We start from the raw sequence: 24,502 nt of genomic DNA, 5'->3' as shown, positions 1-24,502 counted from the left end.
CGAGACTGAAGCACTTTTGCGGCCGAGCACCACATGTCAGGCTGCGCACAGCACGCGGTCTTCGGGAAAAGTCTGTTAAATGAAGTGTTCTCGCTTGAAGACACATATCCCTTAACCTCTGAGCCTCTAGAAGGAAGGAGGTTTAGAATGCTCTGTAACACGATGAATAAAATGGAAGGGTCTGCAAAGCCACCATCCTCCAGCGGGAGCCCCAGGCCCCTGGGGTGGGAACAGGAGTGCAGGAGGAGCCCTAGGCAGAAACCCGGCTCTCCAGGGCACGCAGGTCCTCTCAGCCTCTCCCCAAACATCTGCAAGGAAACCGTGCTGCAGCCACAGTGTCGAGACACACACCCTTGCCATCAGCCACCTTCCTCCCATGCAGCAAGCTCGGGCACACCCAGTGTAGAGGGGAGCTGCGACTCAGTGGACGCTGACACCGGGCATCGGTGGGAACAGACAGCGGTGCTGTGGCTCCTGCTGGTGGGACGCTGGGCTTGGCTGACGGTCGGGAGGCAATGCAGCTGCGCACATCCGAAGCTCTCGACATGTGGACACTCGTCCCCTGACACTTCATCCTAAGGACACAATTCTTTGAGATGTGCAAAGAATGAAGTGCATGGCTGTTCATTACAACATTGCTCATGATGCGAACATGGCACATGAAGGGATGTGGATGGGAGCCTTTCCAACGAGGGAAGCCCCTTGCAGACGAGGCGCCCCTGACATTTCTGAAGAAGCAAATTTCCCCTGTGGATGCGGCACCCAGAGCCACACTAATGGGCCCACACCATGCCCGTTGTGTGTTCTTAGCAGGAATTTTCTGTGCCAGGGAACAGCTGTTTCTTTCTATTCCTTTATATTTTTCTAAGACTTCCTTTTGCCCCAAAGTCTTCTGTTTTATATCTGTACCTAAAATAGGCTGGAGCACACACACCACGGCTGCATCCTGAGCGGCTGTGATAGTCAGCTCTGTGGACCCACATCCTTCCCGCTGTCCTGACACCTCCCCGAGCCCCCACACCTACCTCCCCAACATGGGGCCTCTGTCGGAAGTAATGAAACTTTCCTCAACTCACGAGGGGCTTTCACCTTGTCACACTTAAGAAACACTCCTGCGTCCCGTGTTTTAGGGGAGCTAGAGCCAGTCACACGGTGTCCCCTGCCCAGGGCTCCGCTGTCCCAGAAAGACTGGAAATGAGGGTCTTGGCTCTGCAACAGGAATGGGTGGGATTCTGCCTGTTTCTCCATCTTTTTGTAATTTCTATTATAAAGAGTGAGGCACGCTCACCATTTGCCGTTATCCTTGAAGGAGTTTCTCCCCAGAAAGCGCTTGATGGAGACAAGGGCACCTGCTCCTGGTGTGGGAAGAGGTAGCTCATGGAAGCCACATGATTCACGTGACTCCCTAGGTCCCCGCGTGCACACCCATGCATCGGTGCAGCCGGGGCTGCAGTGTCCTTGGCTCAGGCCTCCTACACAGGGAAGCAGGGTCGGCCGCTGGACCACCCGGCTGTGCAGCTGGGACTTGCCCTTGACCCGGGTGTGCAACAAGGCTTTGTCCTGTGGGCCACATGCGCTCCCAAACACAGAGCGGGAGCTGCAGGAGGCGGAGAAGCCAGAGTGATGAGGTGGGTTTGGGGGTCTGAGGGCCCCAGAGGTCAGACATTGGAATGACCGATTGCGGCAGCCGAGAAACCAAGAGTGGCTGCAGTGTCACCGCGGCATGATGGGGCGAGGGTAGCTACCAACTAAACCTAAGGAAGTTCAGCTCCATGATAAGCCAAGAGTTAACAGCGTCTCTCGCTAACACCGCAGATATCTGGACTGGCCCCGGGGCCTGGTCCCTGGTGGTGCCATGCAGCTGAGAAGAAATTGCTCCTATAAGCGAATATCTGACACCCCAGCCAAAAGTCTTATTCTTTCCTCTAAATTCCAAAGGAATTTTCTCTCTATTTTCCAGTTGATTGGAGTCGTTTCCATCGGTGGCTGTCTTACCAGTGGGTGATGAGTCTGAGAAATAGGAACCATGTCTTATTTATCTTTATGACCCCACAGCAGTAACTATTACAATGCCTCAGACTTAAGGACTCAATAAATATTGGATGACTAGACAGAAATTAATTAACGAACGTGCTAGCTTCCTGGTAACATATGTAACATCTCTCTTGGCCCACTTAGACTGTAAATTAATGAGACCTTTGAGGAATGAAGAAAGTACGCGGGCAACTGCGGGAAGGCCGGAGATTGCAGAGGCTGTCTTCAGAGAGGGGTCTGGGGAGCTCTTTCAGCCTTGTCCCGCGGGCCGAGCCCACTCCCCCAGCATACAGAGCTCCTCTTGGAGGGGCCCTGCTGATGGTCTGGCCCTGCTCTCCGGGGGCGCTTATGCCTTCCACTGCCGCTGGCTATTATTCTTTCTGCCTTCATGCCAGCTGGAGCTCCCGGATGCCGAGAACTGGACAGCAGGCGCAAAGTTCTCCGCGTTCCCAGGAGGCCGGGATGTGCAAAGGGCATGGCCGGAGCCGGGCTGTCCTGACAGACATGTAAGCACACAGAAGGGTGGCAGGTGACCTTTCTCTGGAGCGCATGACGGCAGTGCTGTGGCCTTGGCCTTCCACTCCCAATGGGGGACTTCCCACTTCTCAGACCTAGAGCGAAGGCCTCAGGGTCCCTTGGGAAGCACGATCTCTGCTCCCCCTTTAATGGGTCGAGAATGGAGACTTGAGTCAGGCACAACCTTCAGAAGTCCTGGCACGAGGGGCCTGGAAGCTCAGGTGGGGCTTCCGTGACCACCTGCGGCCACACAGGGCCCAGGGCCAGCCTGGACAAATTGTAAAGGGACCCTCTCATGGGGCTTCCTGCTCAGGAGAGGCAGGAATGGGAGGTGTGGGTTTGGCTGCAGGCCTGAGCAGGTGTTGGAGGACAGGGGCCATGCACTGGGGAACACGCTCCTGGGGAGACCCCCTCCTGGAGCCCCCAGGGCCAGAGACGCCTGCAGGAGGGAGAGGTCCAGAAGATGGCTGCCCAAGAAACAGGGCAATGTGTGGGGATGGAGGCAAGGGGTGGGGCATGGCAGGCTACAGTAGTGCTGCCACCTGCAGGAGGCAGAGAGGCCACAGCGACAAGGTGGGTTTGGGGGTCTGAGGGCCCCAGAGGTCAGACACTGGAAGGACCGATTGCGGCAGCTGATAAACCAAGAGTGGCTGCAGTGTCACCGCGGACGCCTGGACGTGCTGAGACTCACCCCGGGGCCATGGAGAGTGGCTGCAGTGTCACCGCGGATGCCTGGACGTGCTGAGACTCACCCCGGGGCCATGAAGAGTGGCTGCAGTGTCACCGCGGATGCCTGGACGTGCTGAGACTCACCACGGGGCCATGGAGAGTGGCTGCAGTGTCACCGCGGATGCCTGGACGTGCTGAGACTCACCCCGGGGCCATGGAGAGTGGCTGCAGTGTCACCGCGGATGCCTGGACGTGCTGAGACTCACCCCGGGGCCATGGAGAGTGGCTGCAGTGTCACCGCGGATGCCTGGACGTGCTGAGACTCACCACGGGGCCACCGAGAGAGGCTGCAGTGTCACCTCAGATGCCTGGACATGCTGAGACTCACCTCAGGGCTGCGGGGCAGACCTGGAGCCAGGCCGGGGGCTGCAGGGTTGGGAGGAAGGCGCTCTCCAAACACGCCCTGTGAAGCCACCGTAGAATCAGACTGTGCCTCCAGCCTGACCTGTGCTGGCCCCTTCCTGTGAGCTCCAGGAAAGTCCGTGCTTGAAGAGCTCATTCATGAGTGCCTTGTTTTATTTCCTTCACATGAAAGCAGAGAACATGAATTGTTTTAAAAATAGCCTCTCCTTCTACAAGTCATTATTTGCAGAAATAGCTGATAGTTCAAAAACTCTAAATTCATTTGCCACGTTCATTCAAATTGTTCTGATCTTATCATCTTTCCCAGATCCCACATTTATTACAGATGTATTTATTCTTTGTCTCCCCTCCCTCCTCTATATAATGGTTTAGGAGAGATTACAAAAGGTAATTTATAACAGGTTAAAAGAGAGACCTCACCACTCACAGAAAAACGAAGCATGCCCCTCCCCAGAGTGGAGACGTGGCTTTCTGGGGAATGTGGCCCAGGGCCCTGGCCGCCTGCCCACACGCGTAGAAATACATGAAATGGCTGCACATGTTTCAGTCACTTAGAGAAATACCGAAAAATGGCTTCATATAAACCTCTGAAAGGTACGCGGGGTAGCAATTAATCTCCTTCTGTAGTAAAGAGCCCAGCTGCTTTGGCCATGATGAACATCAGTCTTTGCTCTTGAAGGCTTCAGAACAGGTGTAACAGGGATGGGGCGCAGGTGCTGGCCCGCAGGTCGGGACGTGCCTGCTGCGTGCCCCGGCCACCCTAGCCAGCGGTCCTGCAGCAAGGAGCAGCCGGTGCCCATACCTGGTGAAGAGGCTGGGCCGGCCGCTGCCTGGCCTGAGAGGTGAGGCGTGGAGCTGTGTCCACATGAGGAGACGCGAGGGAGTGATTTCCATGAAGGAGTCCGTAGACCTCCGAGCTCTTTCTCTGTAGCTCAGCTGAACAACGTTGCCAACTAGGGAGGGCGCTGGCTTCCGCGGTCAATTGCAGGCTCAGACACTCACTGCAAGCTCAGCCTTGACTAAGTCAGCTGACCCTGCAGCACCCAGGTGCCCACCTGTGACCTTGTGGCAATGCATGTCCCATGCAGGTGCTGAGCGTCCGAGCTGATGTTTGCAGGATGCCCACCCGTGGCTCCCACGGCACCATCAGGCTGTTGCCCCAGATGTGCAGTTGTTCCCTCACTGGGTCACCGACATGCCTCTTGCCTCCATGCACTGAGTTCAGGACCGTGAATAAGTGAGGCTTGTTGGACCCACCAAATGTGCTTTTTTTAGAGATGCATTTTCTCAAAGCCTTGTGGATCGATTTTGGTGATGCTGTGAATGACCATCTTTGTGTCTGTGAGTCCCCGTGCAGTGAGAGGTAGCAGCAGTGTTCCTGCAGAGTCTACATGGCCAGGCAGTGTTCCTGCAGAGTCTGTGTGGCCAAGCAGTGTTCCTGCAGAGTCTAAGTGGCCAGGCAATGTTCCTGCAGAGTCTAGGTGGCCAGGCAGTGTTCCTGCAGAGTTTACATGGCCAGGCAGTGTTCCTGCACAGTCTACGTGGCCAGGCAGTGTTCCTGCAGAGTCTACGTGGCCAAGCAGTGTTCCTGCAGAGTCTACGTGGCCAAGCAGTGTTCCTGCAGAGTCTACGTGGCCAGGCAGTGTTCCTGCAGAGTCTACGTGGCCAGGCAGTGTTCCTGCAGAGTCTACGTGGCCAGGCAGTGTTCCTGCAGAGTTTACGTGGCCAGGCAGTGTTCCTGCAGAGTTTACGTGGCCAAGCAGTGTTCCTGCAGAGTCTACGTGGCCAGGCAGTGTTCCTGCAGAGTCTGTGTGGCCAAGCAGTGTTCCTGCAGAGTCTATGTGGCCATGGCCCACCCAACAACTGCGACTTCTCAGCACGAGGACTCAGGTGTATGAGTTCCTCACAGCCCCCTTTTTCAGCCCAAGGCGATGCCCACTGTGTCCTGGCACCACCTCCCACCCCCAGCCTGTGGCTGAACCCAAAGGGATGGCCCGGGAGCCGATGGGTCACAGGCCATCCCATATCCCACGTGGGCTTCTCAAAGTTTTTGGTTCCCATCCCTAGTTTTGGGGCAGTGGCTGTCTCACATGGGGTTAGGGTGGAAAACAGCTAAGTCAGATCAGAGCGTGGAACCCCAGAGCTGGTGCAGCTGTACCTCCAGGCTGCCCGCTGCCCTGCTCCTTGCCATCTGTGTCTCCCCGGAGCATGCAGCCTGCCTGGAGTGCTGCCCTGGGTGTCTTTTCAGAGTGCAACCCTGCACCCTCAGCACAGGAGTCTGTCTCCATCTTGACAGGCATTGCTGAAAAGGTAAGTGCTCCCCCAGAACATCGGGGTGTGTAGGCCCTCCACGATGCGCTGCTTGGACGGCAGAGACCGCCGTTTTCTCTTGGCAGTCTGGCTCCAAGTGGATTTGCCCAAAGTCACAGATCAACTTGCTGTTGCAGCAGGGGCCGGCCTGTTTCTGGAGTGGTTTAGATTTGGGATGATGGAGCTATGATCAGCTTACACCAGCGCAGTGCCTGGCAGCTTTAGCAGAAGGGTCATTCACTGAGGTCCAGCCAGCAGTCAACAGCACTTAGAAAACAACAACCCAGAAGAGTAGCCAGCGCCAAGCAGAACCGGGGGCCTCCCCTCCTCTGCGAGCACACAGCAGCCTCCTCATGCCCTTCATCCCCTATCACTTTGCCTCATTCTGTTTTCCTCTTCTTCCTTTATGGCAGCAGGAGGACTGGCACCCCAGTGTCCTTGCATCTGTGCTGGTGGGTTGCTGAGGGGTTTCCCGCGGCCGCCGGCCTGTCTCCCAACATTCCCTGGGCCTCATTCATTCCCACCACGACCCTCCTCTTGGGTGCACCGCCTGGACTCCCACCTCCAGCCCTCCCCACCTGTCGGCACTTCTCTCCCACCCTGCAGGGAGTGCTTTTCTCAAGGCCATTTTAAGCACACATTTCACTCATTCAGAATGAAGATGACACAGAAGCCACCAGATTCAAGTGCTCAGAAAGCAGGACAAGTGCGTCGGGCTCAGAGCTCTTCCCCAGGAAGCTGGCCTCCGAAAGCAGGAGACGGAGAATCCATTCAGGAAAAGCACATCGGGCTGGGCGCCGTTCCCTGGGGAGCTGGCTCAGTAGAAGTGCGTTGAGCTCCGTGCCGTTCCCTGGGGAGCTGGCCTCGGAAAGCGGGAGACCCAGAATACATTCAGGAGAAGTGATCGGGCTTGGAGCCATTCCCTGGGGAAATGGCCTCAGAAAGCGGGAGACCTAGAATCTGCTCAGGAGAAGCGCCTCAAGCTCAGTGCTGTTCCCCAGGGAGTTGGCTTCAGAAAGCGGGAGACCTAGAATCCTTTCAGGAGAAGCATGTTGGACTGGGCGCCGTTCCCCGGGGAGCTGGCTTTAGAAAACGGGAAACCCAAAATCGGCTCAGGAGAAGCGCGTCGGACTGGGCATCGTTCCCCGGGGATCCCTGACTTCAGGGCCTTTTGCGCCACCTCTGTTAGTGAGTGTCGGGATTCCTGCAAATACCATATTTCTGGAGGGTTTGGAATATTGATTTTCTGTTGAAGAAACTAGGGTGAGCATTTTACTCAATAAAAATCAGGAATCACAATTCCTAAACTCATAGGTTTTTCTACAGATCTTAAGCCTCCATTGTTATTCCTATAGTAGCTCGCCCTGGATAAAAGGGAGACATCCCTCAATTCTGCCAAGCAGAGCTGCCGGGAAAGACTGAGGTCGCAAGCCCAGCCCTGCACAGGGCGAAAGGAAGGACCACTCAGACTGTCCTGGCCTGGGTCAGGTGCCACCCCAAAGGTAGTAACTCATCAAAGATGCGCAGTTTAATGGACTGTACTATACTGACAGTAAAATGAACTAATCTGGCATCCATACACTGTGTCTGTCAAACTCAATGATGCACACAGGTTTAAACATTGTTTTTTATGTGTTTTAATTTTTCATAGCCTTCTAACGTGACCTGTGAGACGTCTCTGCAGAGTTGATGCCGTGAGGTAGTGAGCTCACCTAAGAATGTCATTGTCATATAGTCAGCAAGAATAAGATATAGAAGACGATGCCTTTGTGGCTTTACACACCTCAAAATGTGGAGCTGTATCATTTATGTGATTCTTTTAAGACATAATCACTCAATTGGCAGCTTGGAGCAGATAATGCATCTTAGTAGCCAGAGCTTCGCGGCTGCCATTGTATTTCCGCTCCTTCGTGAAGGGGAGCGAGGCGTGCTCTGCAGAGCAGCAGGTGTGTGCCATGTGAGGGCTGGAGGGCACAGCCCACGAGAGCTGCTTCGTGGGGCTCTCACCAGTTCTGTGGCTCCGTGTCCAGACCAGTTCTGTGGCTCCGTGTCCGTAGCAAAGCTAGATCTGGCCACAGCTGTCGGGAATGTCTGAGGGATTGGCAGAGTTGGGAAAGACGCCAGAATAAGAGAGTTGGGCAAACATTCAGAAAGGGTTACAGGTAGATTGTGGGAACTGCAGACCAGTGTGCTTGCCTTGGTCCCTGGTGAGATCCTAGGCCGTATCAGTAGACGGGGAGGGAGCTGGGCGTCACACCCTCTCTTTGCTGATGGCATTTCTTGCTGAGAGATGGAGGAACGGCTGTTGACATCACAAGTATAGATTTTAATGATTTTTTTTTTTTTTACAAAATATCCAAAAGAAAAGATAGAGACTTGGAATGATCATGCCGTTAGATAAATTTCTACCTACATACACTATTCTTACAGGCTATTAATTAAATAATTACTTAACGAGGAGAAAATAGATTAAGTGCAAAGGGGTTCTCTAGAAACGTGCCGTGGGGCTATTCCTCAATTCTATTATGTTCCACGATGTTGTCAATAATGGAATTAAAGATGCGTCATTGGGTTGAGTAAACTTTTGGACCATGCAGTGCTAGCAGGAGGAGGAGGGGTGGATGGAGATGAGGGTCTGAGTAAGGTCTCCCGCTGGCACCAGAAGAGCCCTGCCCAAGTGCGACCGTCAGATGGAAATGACCTCAGGGGTTTTAGAGCCATGTGAGTCCACTGTGTTGCTGATAGCAGGGGATGCGCATGGCTCACCCAGAACAATCCTGCCCACAGCCACGTTCTGTGTGGCCCATGTGTGAGCTGCCCGAGGCCGCCCTCACCAAGTACCATGAACCAGGGGCCTTCAAACAACAGGCGTTTATTCTCCCACAGTGCTGGGAGCCAGAAATCTGAGAGCATGTCTGAAGCTGTGCTCCCTCCTCCTCCAGCCTCTGCCAGCACCTGGCAGCTCCCAGTGTCCCTCGGCTTGTGGCTGCCCCACTCCAGTCCCTGCCTCTGCGTGTGACCCACTCCCTGTGCACGTCTGTCTGTGTCTGAATTTCCCTTTTTTTTTTGAGATGGAGTTTCACTCTCACAGCCCAGGCTGGAGTGCAATGGCGCAATCTCGGGTAGCCGCAACCTCCACCTCCTCCGTTCAAGCAGTTCTCCTGCCTCAGCCTCCCAAGTAGCTGAGATTACAGGTGCCCACCACCATGCCTGGCTAATTTTTACATTTTAAGTAGAGACGGGGTTTCACTATGTTAGTCAGGCTGGTCTTGAACTCCTGACCTCAGGTGATCCGCCCACCTCAGCCTCCCAAAGTGCTGGGATTACAGGCGTGAGCCACCCTGCCCAGCCTCAAATTTCCCTTTTTGATCAGGACACCAGTCCTACTGGATTCATGGCCTACCCCAGAGACTTCGTGGTCACTTGATTACATCTGTGAAGGTCCTTTTTCCAAGTTACATAACATGCTGAGGTCCTGGGGTTAAGACTCAACATATCCTCTTGAGGGCACACAGTTCGAACTCTAAGAGCTCAATGAGTGTTTTCAAAATTGAGAAATTTTACATAAATAATACAAATGCCTGATTTCTATTTTCTTAATCAAAGATCTGAGCAACCCCAGACCGGCATTCCCAGCCAGCTGTACCTGTGTGCTCTCCCCTTGGGGTAGGACTGGCCGCCCCCAGCCACCCAGCCCCCCTTCCATGACGCAGCCCCTCCTCCCACTCACGGTGCCCCCAGCTGCCCGGCCCCCCTTCCACCACGCAGCCCCTCCCCCCACTCATGGTGCCCCCAGCTGCCCGGCCCCCCTTCCACCACGCAGCCCCTCCCCCCACTCATGGTGCCCCCAGCTGCCCGGCCCCCCTTCCATGACGCAGCCCCTCCCCCCACTCATGGTGCCCCCAGCCACCCAGCCCCCCTTCCATGACGCAGCCCCTCCCCCCGCTCATGGTGCCCCCAGCCACCCAGCCCCCCTTCCATGACGCAGCCCCTCCCCCCGCTCATGGTGCCCCCAGCTGCCCAGCCCCCCTTCCACCACGCAGCCCCTCCCCCCACTCATGGTGCCCCCAGCTGCCCGGCCCCCCTTCCACCACGCAGCCCCTCCCCCCACTCATGGTGCCCCCAGCTGCCCGGCCCCCCTTCCACCACGCAGCCCCTCCCCCCACTCATGTGGCCTGCATGGCCCCCCAGACACTGGAGGCTACAGCCCCTGATTTCTACCCTGTTGTGGCCCACGAAGGATTTAGACACCTCTTAAAAGGAATATATGCACTAAATTAATGCTGAAATAACAAAGTCAATAGAAAATGACGGCCATGGGAGAGACACATATGCCCCCTGAGGTTAACCCGGCAGAACTGCTGCGTCCCAGTGAGGGAGACCAGGGTCCCAGGGATGCAGCCAGCATGGCCACCCCGGGGGCTTGCCCTCAGGCCTAGGCCCTGCATTAGACAGCTGCCTGCAAGGCCAGAAGACAAAGAGGAGAGCAGGAGGTCTGCCGGGGTCAGGTGGGCCTGAGGAAGGGAAGGAGGGCATGGAGTGTGGGCGGAGTCCTCAGGTCCCAGGACAGCCTCCGACGTGGTGAAGGGCCAGGACTCCCCAGGGCTGCAGGGGGCAGCGACAGGACCTGTGTGCAGGTGCACAAACCGAACCTCCGGCGTGTGGGGCTCTCGCGTGTAACCTGGCTGCCCCGGAACCTCCGGCGTGTGGGGCTCTGGTGTGTAACCTGGCTGCCCCGGAACCTCCGGCACATGGGGCTCTCACATGTAACCTGGCTGCCCCGGAACCTCCAGCGTGTGGGGTTCTCACATGTAACCTGGCTGCCCCGGAACCTCCGGCGTGTGGGGCTCTGGTGTGTAACCTGGCTGCCCCAGAACCTCCGGCACGTGAGGCTCTCGCGTGTAACCTGGCTGCCCCGGAACCCCTCCTGCACATGGGCAGGCTGAGGGCCAGGCGCAAGGGCACCTGTGCCCAGGCGGCAGGCAGTAGGCACCAGTCCATGGTGGGCGTACAGATGGCAGGGCTGAAAGGGACCCTAAAGATCCTCGGGAAGAGCCCCACCAGGGGACATCTGGGAGCTGTGTGCGGTCCTGAGCGGCTTGGGGTCCCAGGCCTGTGGCCCTCACTGCACAGGGTTCTTCTGCAGTGGGACCCCGTGGCCATGTCACTCTCTGCCCTGGGAAACATCCTGTGCCACGGGGCCGGGGGGGTGGGGGCGGTTAGGCAGCTTGGGTGATTTTTTTATTGTTTGTAGAGATGGGGTCTCACTGTGTTGGCCAGCTGGTCTGAAACTCTGGGCCCAAGTAATCCTCCCGCCTCGGCCTCCCAAAGTGCTGAGATTACAGACATGAGCCACCACACCTGGCCAAGAGTGAGTTTTAATGAGCGCACAGTCACTGTCTTCTCACATCGGAAGTCCGTGTGCTGAGAAATGTGGATTCTCTTTATTCTGGACGTTCCAGAAAGCCTCGTCCAAGGGGATCGAATGGACGCAGGAGGGAGAGAGCTCAGATTTTAGCTCTTTGTTAGGTTCGTATAACCCAAGTGCCCTGTGGGTTCCCCTTGTGTGGATGCTTCCTGAAACTGTGTCCTCACGGCCGACCCTGTGTCTCAGGCGAGCACCCTTCTGTGGGTGGTGGGGACACACCCCTGCGTCCGACCCCCGCAGAGCCACCTGGGCCTCTGTATGCCTCACGCTCCTCTCTCCAGCATCCATGGTTTGCCCCCAGCTGAGGGCTAAGTGAGGGAAACTCCTTCAGGCTCACGTTGTAAGGAACCACTGCTCCCCCAAAACATCCCTGCCAGAGCCTTGTCTGCTCACCGATGAGGATTCTGTCTCTGGGCTTTCATTGTCCATCCTTGAATTCCAGCTCCCCAGAATATCCAACTTGTATGTGTAAATCTCTGTCCCAGCCATCCGTGGATGGGCCGGGCTGAGTGCTCTGGGACTTCAGAAGCCCAGGCACGCCAGGCTGAATCTGAAGGCGGGTGTGTGGCGCAGCTCCTGGAGCAGGCGTGTTAAACCCTAAGCTCCTTCCCATGTAGCAGGACCGCCCATTCCTGTGGGCCATGTGGCTGCACAACGTGGAGCGAGGTCGAAGTCCCCATAGAAGACAGAGCTGGGGGGCTCGCAGGGAATTTCTCAGAGGGGTGCCCACTTGGGAGGGAAGGAGGGTCCCCGGCCTCTGTGTCACTCATTTCGTGCTCTAGATGTCCGAGTAACCCAGTGGTAAATGTCCACTGCCAGTAATTTCCCAGCACCTCATTCTGTCCCACACACCTCACTTAGGCTCTCAGCTACCCGCAGGAGGACCAGGACTGAAAGAATTGTCAGGGGTCAAAATCGTCTTTGTCATTTTCTTGGAAATAAAAGTAAGCATCTCATTTCAGACACTATGCCCAGGAGGAGCTTTTGTCCAGAGCTGTGCATGGAAGGGCATCGTATTGATCTGTGGCACGTATGGCCTCCATCTCCCCTGATGGGAGTCAGCAGGGCCGCTCTGTGTGACCACCTGTGAGAGCCTAGATTAAAATCCCACCCAGCCATGGGCAGCACAGCCCCCGACCCAGGCCCTCTGACCAGGGGCCTCACTCCCACTGAGAGAGGCAGAAGCCACAGTTGTCTCTCTCGGCTCGCTCCTCTGCCGCCTGAGGGCCCAGACTGTAGTCTCCAGCCCCAGGTGGCTTCCCCTCCCCAGCAGGAGTGTCGGTTCCCAGGTGACAGTTATCTCTTTTCAAAGTCGGTGGGGTGCAGGCTCTAGTAGAGAAGAGTAGCTGGGAGAGCACGTTCAGCTCTCACTGGTAGCTTTCATGGAGCCATACGTGGCTTGTTATTGAATTGTGACTATGACCATCTCATGTTTGATGTAAAGGATAAAGAAATGATGGGCCTGTGGGTGATTATAGCCATTCTTTGGTTTATGGACCCATAAGTCCCACGGAGAGCATTATCAATCACACGGTGCCGTCACGGCTGCGTTTTCATGTGGAATGCTGAATTGCTTTAGAATGCATAAAGCAGGGAGCCACTTGTGACTATGCGTGTGTGGTTTTACGGAAGTTGGGGCACACATGAGGCCTGCCCTGGTTCTGGTCATCTCAGACAGGAACACGGAGCTCATGAACCTTCTCAGTCTCGCCGAGAGCCCTGGGACGGCCCCTCCGTCCAACTCTAGAGTACCTTCTGCCACCTGCAGGTACTCCTGAATGGCCGAGAGCCACTCACACCACTGCCTAACCTTTAGGACGATCTGGACAGTCCTTGTGGAAGGAACGAGTCTCTGTGGCCAGCTCTGAGTGCTGCAGGACCTGGCTGAAAGGTCGTGGGCAGATGGTGACGCTTGCACAAGCAGAGAGAGAATCGTAAGGGGACGCAGGGTGGCACCCCACCTGGAAGGCAGGGAATGGAAGCAGGAGGGAACTGGCACCAGGGAACTGGCAGCAGAGGAGAGGATGTGCCTGAGCTTCAGAAGGGAAGGCGACACTCAGAGGCACACGGCACGGGGCAGAATCAGAGCTAAAAGAAAGGGTGCCCATCCGAGGCAAAGCGCCTTTCTCCAGCCTCGGCCCTGGAAGGCCACTGTCCTGCTTACAGGGACCCTTCCTTGCAGAGCAGCCAGCGGCTGGCCCCAGCGGCCCAAGGCAGATGCACACTGCTAAGGGATGATAGCATCTCCACTTTGCAGTGACATTTGCTGAAATGAGATCATAAAATCCACAAGGACTTTATTTTTGAGAGTGAAAACTAGAAATGTTAACTCTTGTGGCTACTTTTGTTTTAAAAGCAGCATAAGAAATCTTCCTCTGGCTGGGCGCAGTGGCTCACACCTGTAATCCCAGCACTTTGGGGGCCAAGGCGAGTGGATCACAAGGTCAAGACCATCCTGGCTAACATGGTGAAACCCCGTCTCTACTAAAAATACAAAAATTAGCTGGGCGTAGTGGTGCGTGCCTGTAATCCCAACTGTAATCCCAACTGGGATTATGGGAGGCTGAGGCAGGAGAATCACTTGAACCCAGGAGGCGGAGGTTGCAGTGAGCAGAGATCGTGTCACTGCACTCCAGTCCAGCCTAGTGACAGAGTGAGACTCTGTCTCAAAAAAAAGAAAAAAAAAGGAAAAAGAAATCTGCCTCTGCCTGTAATACCTGCTGAGACTGATCAAGTCTTCCCTAAAGCTTTTAAACTACAGCGGGTTAGCATTGTCATCCCTGAAGGGTACTTAGCAGGCACGTATGTTAACTGAGCTTATGACATCAATTCATGGGAAGCTAATATAGTGTCGACTCTATCCCCGCGTGTGTGGGGGGGTGTCCATGCACGTGTGATGTGTGCTTGAGTGGGTGTTTACTATATGCCTATGTGTGTGTGAATGTGGTTGTGTGTTTGCTGTGTGTGTAAGTATGCTGGGTATGTGTCTGTGTGTATGTGTGGTGTGTGTGTTTCTGTGTATGTGTGTGTGAGGTACTGGTCTATGTGAATGTGGTTGTGTGTGTGTGTGTGTGTATGCTGTGTCTGTGTGTGTTTGTGGCGTGTGTGCTGTGTATAAAAGGACAGCCCACAGCACTAAACCTGAATCTGTAGATTCCCAGGTACCTGCATATCAGAAAATATGTTTTACTATTAAGTTTTCTGTGTCCTTCATCTGTCTGGCATTCTGGAGGGATGTGGTCCACCTTGATCCAGAAGGCACCTGGGTCAGATTTGCTCAGTTCCCGGCATTCTGGAGGGATGTGGTCCACATTGATCTGGAAGATACTGGGGTCAGATTCGCTCATTTGCTGGCAATCAGGAGGGATGTGGTCACGTTGATCTGGAAGGCACTGGGGTCAGATTCACCCAGTTCCCAGCATTCTGGAAGGATGTGGTCCACGTTTATCCAGAAGGCACCTGGGTCAGATTCGCTCAGTTCCCGGCATTCTAGAGGGATGTGGTCCCTGTTGATCCGGAAAGCACTGGCATGAGATTTGCTCAGTTCCTAACATTCTGGAGGGATGTGGTCCACATTGATCTGGAAGGCACTGGGGTCACATTTGCCCAGTTCCCACATCGTGGAGGGATGTAGTGCATGTTGATCCGGAAGGCATTGGGTCGGATTCACTCAGTTCCCGCCATCTGGAGGAATGGGGTTCACGCTAATCCAGACAGCGCTGCGTCAGATTCACGCAGTTCCCGCCATCTGGAGGAATGGGGTTCCCACTAATCCAGAAGGCACTGGAGTCAGATTTGGTCAGTTCCTGGCATTGGGAGGGGTGTAGTGCACATTGATCTGGAAGGTGCTGGGGTCAGATTTGCTCAATTCCCAGCATTCTGGGGGATATGGTCCGTGTTTATCCGGAAGGCACCTGGGTCAGATTCACTGAATTCCCAGCATTCTGGGGGATGTGATCCGCGTTTATCCAGAAGGCACCTGGGTCAGATTCACTGAATTCCCAGCATTCTGGGGGATGTGATCCGCGTTTATCCAGAAGGCACCTGGGTCAGATTCACTGAATTCCCAGCATTCTGGGGGATGTGATCCGCGTTTATCCAGAAGGCACCTGGGTCAGATTCACTGAATTCCCAGCATTCTGGGGGATGTGATCCGCGTTTATCCAGAAGGCACCTGGGTCAGATTCACTGAATTCCCAGCATTCTGGGGGATGTGATCCGCGTTTATCCGGAAGGCACCTGGGTCAGATTCACTCAATTCCCAGCATTCTGGGGGATGTGATCCGCGTTTATCTGGAAGGCACTGAGGTCGGATTCACTCAATTCCCAGCATTCTGGGGGATGTGATCCTCATTGATCCAGAAGGCACCTGGGTCAGATTCACTGAATTCCCAGCATTCTGGGGGATGTGATCCGCGTTTATCCGGAAGGCACCTGGGTCAAATTCACTCAATTCCCAGCATTCTGGGGGATGTGATCCGCGTTGATCTGGAAGGCACTGGGGTCACATTCACTCAGTTCCTGGCATTCTGGGGGAATGTGGCCCATGTTGATCCAGAAGGCTCTGGCGTCAGATTCACTCAATTCATACCCTGCCTCGCCTCCTGCTGTGTGACCTTAAGCAGGTTACCTTGTCACTCTGGGCTTCATTTGCCTGTCTGGAAAATGGAGGGTTTTGTTTTGTTGTGTTTTGTTTTGTTTTGGAGTCTCACTCTGTCACCCAGGCTGGAGTGCAGTGGTACGATCTCGGCTCACTGCAACCTCCACCTCCTGGGTTCAAGCAATTCTTCTGCCTCAGCCTCCTGAGTAGCTGGGACTACAGGCGCATGCCACCATGCCCAGCTAATTTTTTTGTATTTTTAGTAGAGATGGGGTTTCACCATATTGGCCAGGCTGGTCTCGAACTCCTGACCTCGTGATCCGCCCCCTGGGCCTCCCAAAGTGCTGGGATTACAGGCGTGAGCCACCACGCCCGGCCAAGTACAGGTTTTAATGGTGCTCACCTCACAGGATTATTGTCAGTTTCACAAAGAGCCTTCCTGCAAGCATGGAGGTTAGTGCTCGAGCACAGAGTTAGACATTTGATAACAGTCACTGTCATTTCATGAGGGTTTTTTAATTGTGAAAAAATTGTCCTTAGTTACAGACACACACTCTGGGGCTTATGAAGATTACTTTAAATATTTAGTATATGTCAATTCTAAGTTAAAAGTCTGCTTTGCAAGTTACGAGAGCAATAGAATGGCCGCCGTAAACTGCAGTGAATACAGATGCCCCTCATTCTGCTTCTGACTCCAGTGGTTCCTGTTCTGTCCTGGGGCTTCCTCAGGAGGTGCTGAGAAGGAAAGAAAGGGAACACCTGAGGGGCACCTGCCCTCCCTCCACGTGTGCCCAGAAGCGAATGTGGGGAGCCAGGAGGTGGTAGGGTGCCCAGGAGAGCGGGAGCAGCATGGGGCAGGGCGGGCCCAGCCGAGGGTGGGACCTTCAGGCCCTCCGTTCCCAAGCACACACATGTGGTCTCTTGCACTCTTCATCGGGGATCATTTTTCCTCTTTATATTTGTGTTACTTAATCCTATTATCTTAAAGGATGCCTTCCACATTTGTCTGAAAACAGAATTTCCATTGGCATCCATGAAAACCAAGGTCAGAGCTCCTAGAGTCAAGATGGTAATAAAAAGTAGCAGGGCCCCTGAGGGTGTGGATGCCACCCTGTCCTGAGCACCTTACAGCCAAGAGCTCCCGGGATCCGTTCATTAAGCCCATGAGTCAAGTACATTTTATTCCCATTTTCAGGGAGAGAAACTGAGGCACAGGGCAGTGAAGCCACTTGCCTCAGTCACACAGTGGCAGAGCTTCCTCTAAACCATGGCAGTGTATACTGGGCACCCAATCGTGTGAGTAGAAACAGGAATCTTCTAACTCACAGCATCAGACAATCTAAGGAAAGGGATTCCTGGTGGCACCTCACCCCGCGGAGGATGGCACCCGGAGCTGCAGCTGGAAAAAACAGAGGCCGTCAGCTCTGGGCAAGTGAGAGCTTCAGAGGGCCCTGAGCCCCACGGTGACCACGCATTCAAAATGTTTGCTGCACTCAGCTACATAAATATTACAGGGAAAGAGAAAGTGGAGGGCAGGGGAGAGGCAGCCTCACCACAGCCCCGGAGAACCAGAGTGAGGCAAATGTAGTTTTCCGGGCCTCCTGACCTGCCAGTCTCGGAATCCCAAATCCAGAGCAGCGGCAGAGGACAAGGGGCTGCGGGGAGTGAGGGGAGCGTGCTGAGGTGGGGGTTGGACCGCAGGAACCCCACCAGGGTGGCCTGGAACTCGCCTTTCACCTCCTGCAGGTGCCTCTGCCTGGCTGAGAAGAAGTTCTTTCGTGGAAGACCCACGCTGGGTGTTCCCATCTGGTTCTCTCCTGGACGGCTTGACGTTGCTAGCTCCAGTAGTTACCCTCCGCTGCACAGCGAGTTATCCCGAAACTTAGCTTAACACAACCATGTTTTATCTCACAGTTTCTGTGGGCCTGGGGTCCTGGTGTGGACCAGCTGGGGGTTCCAGCTGTGTCCCTATAGGCTGTGCTGAGGGTGTCCTCTCAGCTCAGCAGCGGCTGCCCCAGGCCCTCTGTGCTGTTAGCCCCTGTCCATGGGCCCTGTCCACCGGGTTTCCTCATCAGCCGCCACCACCTGGCAGCAGACATCCCTCGGAGCTAGAAAGTCGGTCGGGGACCCCAGTGTGCGTCCTTAGCAGCCATCTCTGCTGCCTTTGCTGTCCTCCAGGCATCGGAGTGGAGTCACCAGGTCCAGTGGCGCTCAGGAAAGAGAATTCCAGGAGGCCAGAGGCCCCGGGCCGTCTCAGAGGCTGCCGGCCACACTGACATTTCAAGAATGAGCCCGTTCAATTTCAGTACACTCCCTTTGCCACAGGCTCAGTTTAGGAGCTCTTCTTATTTCTCTATTTTTCCAAACTTTCGATACTTCCTATTCTCCCCTTCATCTTAATTTAAGGCTTTCCACAAAGAGCTCTATCACAGCCCCTTCCTAAGACCGGTCTCCAACAGCAGCAGCTTGAAAACAGCTATTTTGGCCCCTCAGGTATGAAGGTCCCCTAGTGTTTCCTGGAGACACCTCCTTCTGACCTCAGCTCCTTCTGAGGGACGCGGGGCCAGAGGAGAGAGGAGCAGATTCGGCAGCGCAGAGCAGCAGGACGGCGGGTGTTTGAAATGGCACACACGCGCTTTTCTGGTGGCGTATGTTGTGGTATTCATTTAGCAAAAATCCATTTTTAAAACCCTGGACCTGTAGACTGATCAACAGATGAAACAGTGAGCTGAGCTGCCGCCTGCCTTTTTGTGTTGCCAGAAATTATTATCCACCATATGCTGGAAGCCTGATGGTGAGCCTCCGCCCCGGGGCTCTCACCAACGCTGCAGCACGCCTGCCGGTGGACAGGAGCGTGTGGAGGGCACTGAGCCAGCCAGTGAGCGTGGGCAGGCAGCCCTGTGCTCCCCACTGGGCTGTGAGAGGCGCACACACCTCAGCTTACTTCTCTGAGGGGAGACACCCATGCTCACCAGCACCGACCAGGCTTTCTCATAAACGCAGAGCCCGTGTCAGTTACACCAGCACCGACCAGGCTTTCTCATAGTTACACCAGCACCGACCAGGCTTTCTCATAGTTACACCAGCACCGACTGGGCTTTCTCACAGTTACACCAGCACTGACTGGGCTTTCTCACAGTTACACCAGCACCGACCGGGCTTTCTCATAGTTACACCAGCACCGACCGGGCTTTCTCATAGTTACACCAGCACTGACCGGGCTTTCTCATAGTTACACACCAGCACTGAAGGGGCTTTCTCATAGTTACACCAGCACCGACGGGGCTTTCTCATAGTTACACCAGCACCGACCGGGCTTTCTCATAGTTACACCAGCACCGACCAGGCTTTCTCATAAACGCAGAGCCCGTGTCAGTTACACCAGCACCTACCAGGCTTTCTCATAGTTACACCAGCACCGACCAGGCTTTCTCATAGTTACACCAGCACCGACCGGGCTTTCTCATAGTTACACCAGCACCGACCGGGCTTTCTCATAGTTACACCAGCACCGACCGGGCTTTCTCGTAGTTACACCAGCACCGACCGGGCTTTCTCGTAGTTACACCAGCACCGACCGGGCTTTCTCGTAGTTACGCCAGCACCGACCGGGCTTTCTCATAGTTACACCAGCACCGACCAGGCTTTCTCATAAACGCAGAGCCCGTGTCAGTTACACCAGCACCTACCAGGCTTTCTCATAGTTACACCAGCACTGACCAGGCTTTCTCATAGTTACACCAGCACCGACCGGGCTTTCTCATAGTTACACCAGCACCGACCGGGCTTTCTCATAGTTACACCAGCACCGACCGGGCTTTCTCATAGTTACACCAGCACCGACGGGGCTTTCTCGTAGTTACACCAGCACCGACCGGGCTTTCTCGTAGTTACACCAGCACCGACCGGGCTTTCTCGTAGTTACACCAGCACCGACCGGGCTTTCTCGTAGTTACACCAGCACCGACCGGGCTTTCTCGTAGTTACACCAGCACCGACGGGGCTTTCTCGTAGTTACACCAGCACCGACCGGGCTTTCTCGTAGTTACACCAGCACCGACCGGGCTTTCTCGTAGTTACACCAGCACCGACCGGGCTTTCTCGTAGTTACACCAGCACCGACCGGGCTTTCTCGTAGTTACACCAGCACCGACCGGGCTTTCTCGTAGTTACACCAGCACCGACCGGGCTTTCTCGTAGTTACACCAGCACCGACCGGGCTTTCTCGTAGTTACACCAGCACCGACCGGGCTTTCTCGTAGTTACACCAGCACCGACCGGGCTTTCTCGTAGTTACACCAGCACCGACCGGGCTTTCTCGTAGTTACACCAGCACCGACCGGGCTTTCTCGTAGTTACACCAGCACCGACCGGGCTTTCTCGTAGTTACACCAGCACCGACCGGGCTTTCTCGTAGTTACACCAGCACCGACCGGGCTTTCTCGTAGTTACACCAGCACCGACCGGGCTTTCTCGTAGTTACACCAGCACCGACCGGGCTTTCTCGTAGTTACACCAGCACCGACCGGGCTTTCTCGTAGTTACACCAGCACCGACCGGGCTTTCTCGTAGTTACACCAGCACCGACCGGGCTTTCTCGTAGTTACACCAGCACCGACCGGGCTTTCTCGTAGTTACACCAGCACCGACCGGGCTTTCTCGTAGTTACACCAGCACCGACCGGGCTTTCTCGTAGTTACACCAGCACCGACCGGGCTTTCTCGTAGTTACACCAGCACCGACCGGGCTTTCTCGTAGTTACACCAGCACCGACCGGGCTTTCTCGTAGTTACACCAGCACCGACCGGGCTTTCTCGTAGTTACACCAGCACCGACCGGGCTTTCTCGTAGTTACACCAGCACCGACCGGGCTTTCTCGTAGTTACACCAGCACCGACCGGGCTTTCTCGTAGTTACACCAGCACCGACCGGGCTTTCTCGTAGTTACACCAGCACCGACCGGGCTTTCTCGTAGTTACACCAGCACCGACCGGGCTTTCTCATAAACGCAGAGCCCGTGTCAGTTACACCAGCACCTACCAGGCTTTCTCATAGTTACACCAGCACCGACCAGGCTTTCTCATAGTTACACCAGCACCGACCGGGCTTTCTCGTAGTTACACCAGCACCGACCGGGCTTTCTCGTAGTTACACCAGCACCGACCGGGCTTTCTCGTAGTTACACCAGCACCGACCAGGCTTTCTCATAAACGCAGAGCCCGTGTCAGTTACACCAGCACCTACCAGGCTTTCTCATAGTTACACCAGCACCGACCAGGCTTTCTCATAGTTACACCAGCACCGACCGGGCTTTCTCATAGTTACACCAGCACCGACCGGGCTTTCTCATAGTTACACCAGCACCGACGGGGCTTTCTCGTAGTTACACCAGCACCGACCGGGCTTTCTCGTAGTTACACCAGCACCGACCGGGCTTTCTCGTAGTTACACCAGCACCGACCGGGCTTTCTCGTAGTTACACCAGCACCGACCGGGCTTTCTCGTAGTTACACCAGCACCGACCGGGCTTTCTCGTAGTTACACCAGCACCGACCGGGCTTTCTCGTAGTTACACCAGCACCGACCGGGCTTTCTCGTAGTTACACCAGCACCGACCGGGCTTTCTCATAGTTACACCAGCACCGACTGGGCTTTCTCACAAACGCAGAGCCCACGACAGTTACACCAGCACCGACCGGGCTTTCTCATAGTTACACCAGCACCAACCGGGCTTTCTCATAAACGCAGAGCCCGTGTCAGTTACACCAGCACCGACCGGTCTTTCTCATAGTTACACCAGCACCGACCGGGCTTTCTCATAGTTACACCAGCACCGACGGGGCTTTCTCATAGTTACACCAGCACTGAAGGGGCTTTCTCATAGTTACACCAGCACTGAAGGGGCTTTCTCATAGTTACACCAGCACCGACCAGGCTTTCTCATAGTTACACCCGCACCGACCAGGCTTTCTCATAGTTACACCAGCACCGACCGGGCTTTCTCATAAACACAGAGCCCGTGTCAGTTACACCAGCACCTACCAGGCTTTCTCATAGTTACACCAGCACCGACCGGGCTTTCTCATAGTTACACCAGCACCGACCGGGCTTTCTCATAGTTACACCAGCACCGACCGGGCTTTCTCACAAACGCAGAGCCCGCGACAGTTACACCGGCACCGACCGGGCTTTCTCATAGTTACACCAGCACCGACCGGGCTTTCTCATAGCTACACCAGCACCGACCGGGCTTTCTCATAGCTACACCAGCACCGACTGGGCTTTCTCATGGTTACACCAGCACCGACTGGGCTTTCTCATGGTTACACCAGCACCGACTGGGCTTTCTCATGGTTACACCAGCACCGACTGGGCTTTCTCATGGTTACACCAGCACCGACTGGGCTTTCTCATGGTTACACCAGCACCGACTGGGCTTTCTCATGGTTACACCAGCACCGACTGGGCTTTCTCATAGTTACACCAGCACTGACCGGGCTTTCTCATAGTTACACCAGCACTGAAGGGGCTTTCTCATGGTTACACCAGCACTGACTGGGCTTTCTCATAGTTACACCAGTACCGACCGGGCTTTCTCATAGTTACACCAGCACTGACCGGGCTTTCTTATAAATGCACAGCTCGCGTCAGTTACACCAGCACCGACCGGGCTTTCTCATAAATGCACAGCCCACGTCAGTTACGCCAGCACCTACCCGGCTCTCTTACAAACCCACAGCCTGTGTCAGTTACACCAGCACCGACCGGGCTTTCTCATAAATGCACAGCCCACGTCAGTTACACCAGCATCTACCCGGCTCTCTTACAAACCCACAGCCTGCCTCAGTTACACCAGCATTGACCGGGCTCTCTTATAAACGCACAGCCCACGTCAGTTAAGAGTAAGAAGCTTTCATACCTAGAACCACAGTGCTCTGTGAGTGGGTCAGAGTGTAGGATAAAGTCTGCATGGCTGTGGCCACAGAACTTCAGGTAGGAAGGGTCTGGGGGCAGTGCTGAGTGACGGGAGGAGACGCCCCTGGAAGGTGCATCTGGAGCTGCCGGAACAGACACCCCCTGGCCTCTTAGAGTGTGTGTGGTAGAAGCACAGAAATGGCAGTGCTCACACAATGCCTGTGACCACATTCTATGGAAAATAGAGAATAAAGACCACCATTTTTTTGAAAGACTGATACTATTATTGAATTACTATTCAAAGAATAGTAACTATTATTAATATTATTACTGGGGGGAGGCTTGGAGGCTCTGGCGGAGACCCACGGAGCTCAGACTGCAGAGAGGAGTGACTCCAAGCCTGCCTGAGTCTGTAGCTAAGAACGGAGCTCTCCCCTGTGAAACATGCCCCCAGTGTGTGGGTTCGCATAGGAGCCTGTGTGTTGATTGAGATTCTGGCACTGACCAGCTTCGGATACTTCGTTTACCTCTCAGTACTTTGGTTTTCTCATCTGTAAAACTGGGGGGAAAAAAAGCATGAATTCCACGGTTTCTCTGGGAGTGAAAGGAAATAAAATATGGAAAAGTAGCTTGACAGGATGGAGCCGCTGCTGTCATGCTGACTAGAAAGTACTCGCCTGTCTCCACGTGTGCGAAAGCGTGCGTGTGTGAGAGACGGTGTGTGTGCACATGCGTGAAATGATGAGCAGTCCGTAGCACTCACATGTTCTGAAGGTGAGGGACTCAGCATTCGACCTCAAACAAATGAAAGGCCCCGAGCCCACCGCTGAGCCAGCCAGGGTTCCTCGATGGGGAGAGAGTGCACAGGAGAGGGTGAGGGTGCCCTCGCGGCCGCTGACCAGGGGCTCCTGGTGTGGGGAAGGCATGCAAGGGAGGTCTGGAGGCGCCCCTGTGTGTCCTTGGTTGATCGGATGAAAGGGAGCCAGCCTGTGATGGGTGTGAGGAAGGGTTGGTGGAATTCTCAGGGAGGGAGAGGAAGCTGTTCCAGTGGACAAGGTAGAGATGGCCGAGGCTGAGGGTGGTGGATGGAGGGGACCAGACCCCAGGACTGCATAGGGGGATGGGGAGTAAGGTCAGATAAGGGATGACCCGAAAAAAGTAATGGGATCTGGTTGTGGGGAGGACAAAAGACAAGGAAGCCTCGAGCCTCACCCCAAAGATGGACATTCAGGACAGGCTGTCGTCATGGAAACTGGGAAACCCAGTGGAGGAAAAGTAACTGACTCTGTTGCGAACGTGCTTGGACAAGTGAGCCTGGTTTTTCCGCAGTGTCACTCAGAGGTGCTGTCTGTCTTAGTGCTCACCATGTCTGGGGCACTACTCTTTTGAAATGGCCTTTTCAAATGCACTCTTAATGGTGGAAGTGATCTTTCAGATTTGTTTCTTTTTTAATACTCTAAACCCATTTGGAGACAAGGACAGTCAACAGGAGGAGTGATGAGGTTAAGGTGTGGAGAATCACAAGTGAAAAAGCTTAGAAAACGTAAGACTAGATTTCTGGTTTTCTTTGGGCATATTTCTGAAGACAATTCCAAATGGAAATTTCA

General features: G+C 54.8%; 1 protein-coding gene and 1 long non-coding RNA gene across 8 annotated transcripts in view; both read left to right on the top strand.

Moving 5' to 3' along the window:
* The window catches only part of PTPRN2 (protein tyrosine phosphatase receptor type N2), a 1,123,220-nt gene that overhangs the window by 926,387 nt on the left and 172,331 nt on the right, over positions 1–24,502 (top strand). The window lies entirely within an intron of this gene.
* LOC134810604 (uncharacterized) lies at positions 11,064–12,343 on the top strand. Its single transcript, XR_010159091.1, has 2 exons — positions 11,064–11,481; positions 12,242–12,343. It is a non-coding gene; the product is annotated as an uncharacterized LOC134810604 (long non-coding RNA).

The sequence above is a fragment of the Pan troglodytes genome, chromosome 6 (genome assembly GCF_028858775.2).
Source record: "Pan troglodytes isolate AG18354 chromosome 6, NHGRI_mPanTro3-v2.0_pri, whole genome shotgun sequence".
Lineage (NCBI taxonomy): Eukaryota > Metazoa > Chordata > Mammalia > Primates > Hominidae > Pan > Pan troglodytes.
This window is presented reverse-complemented; position numbering and strand designations above follow the sequence as displayed.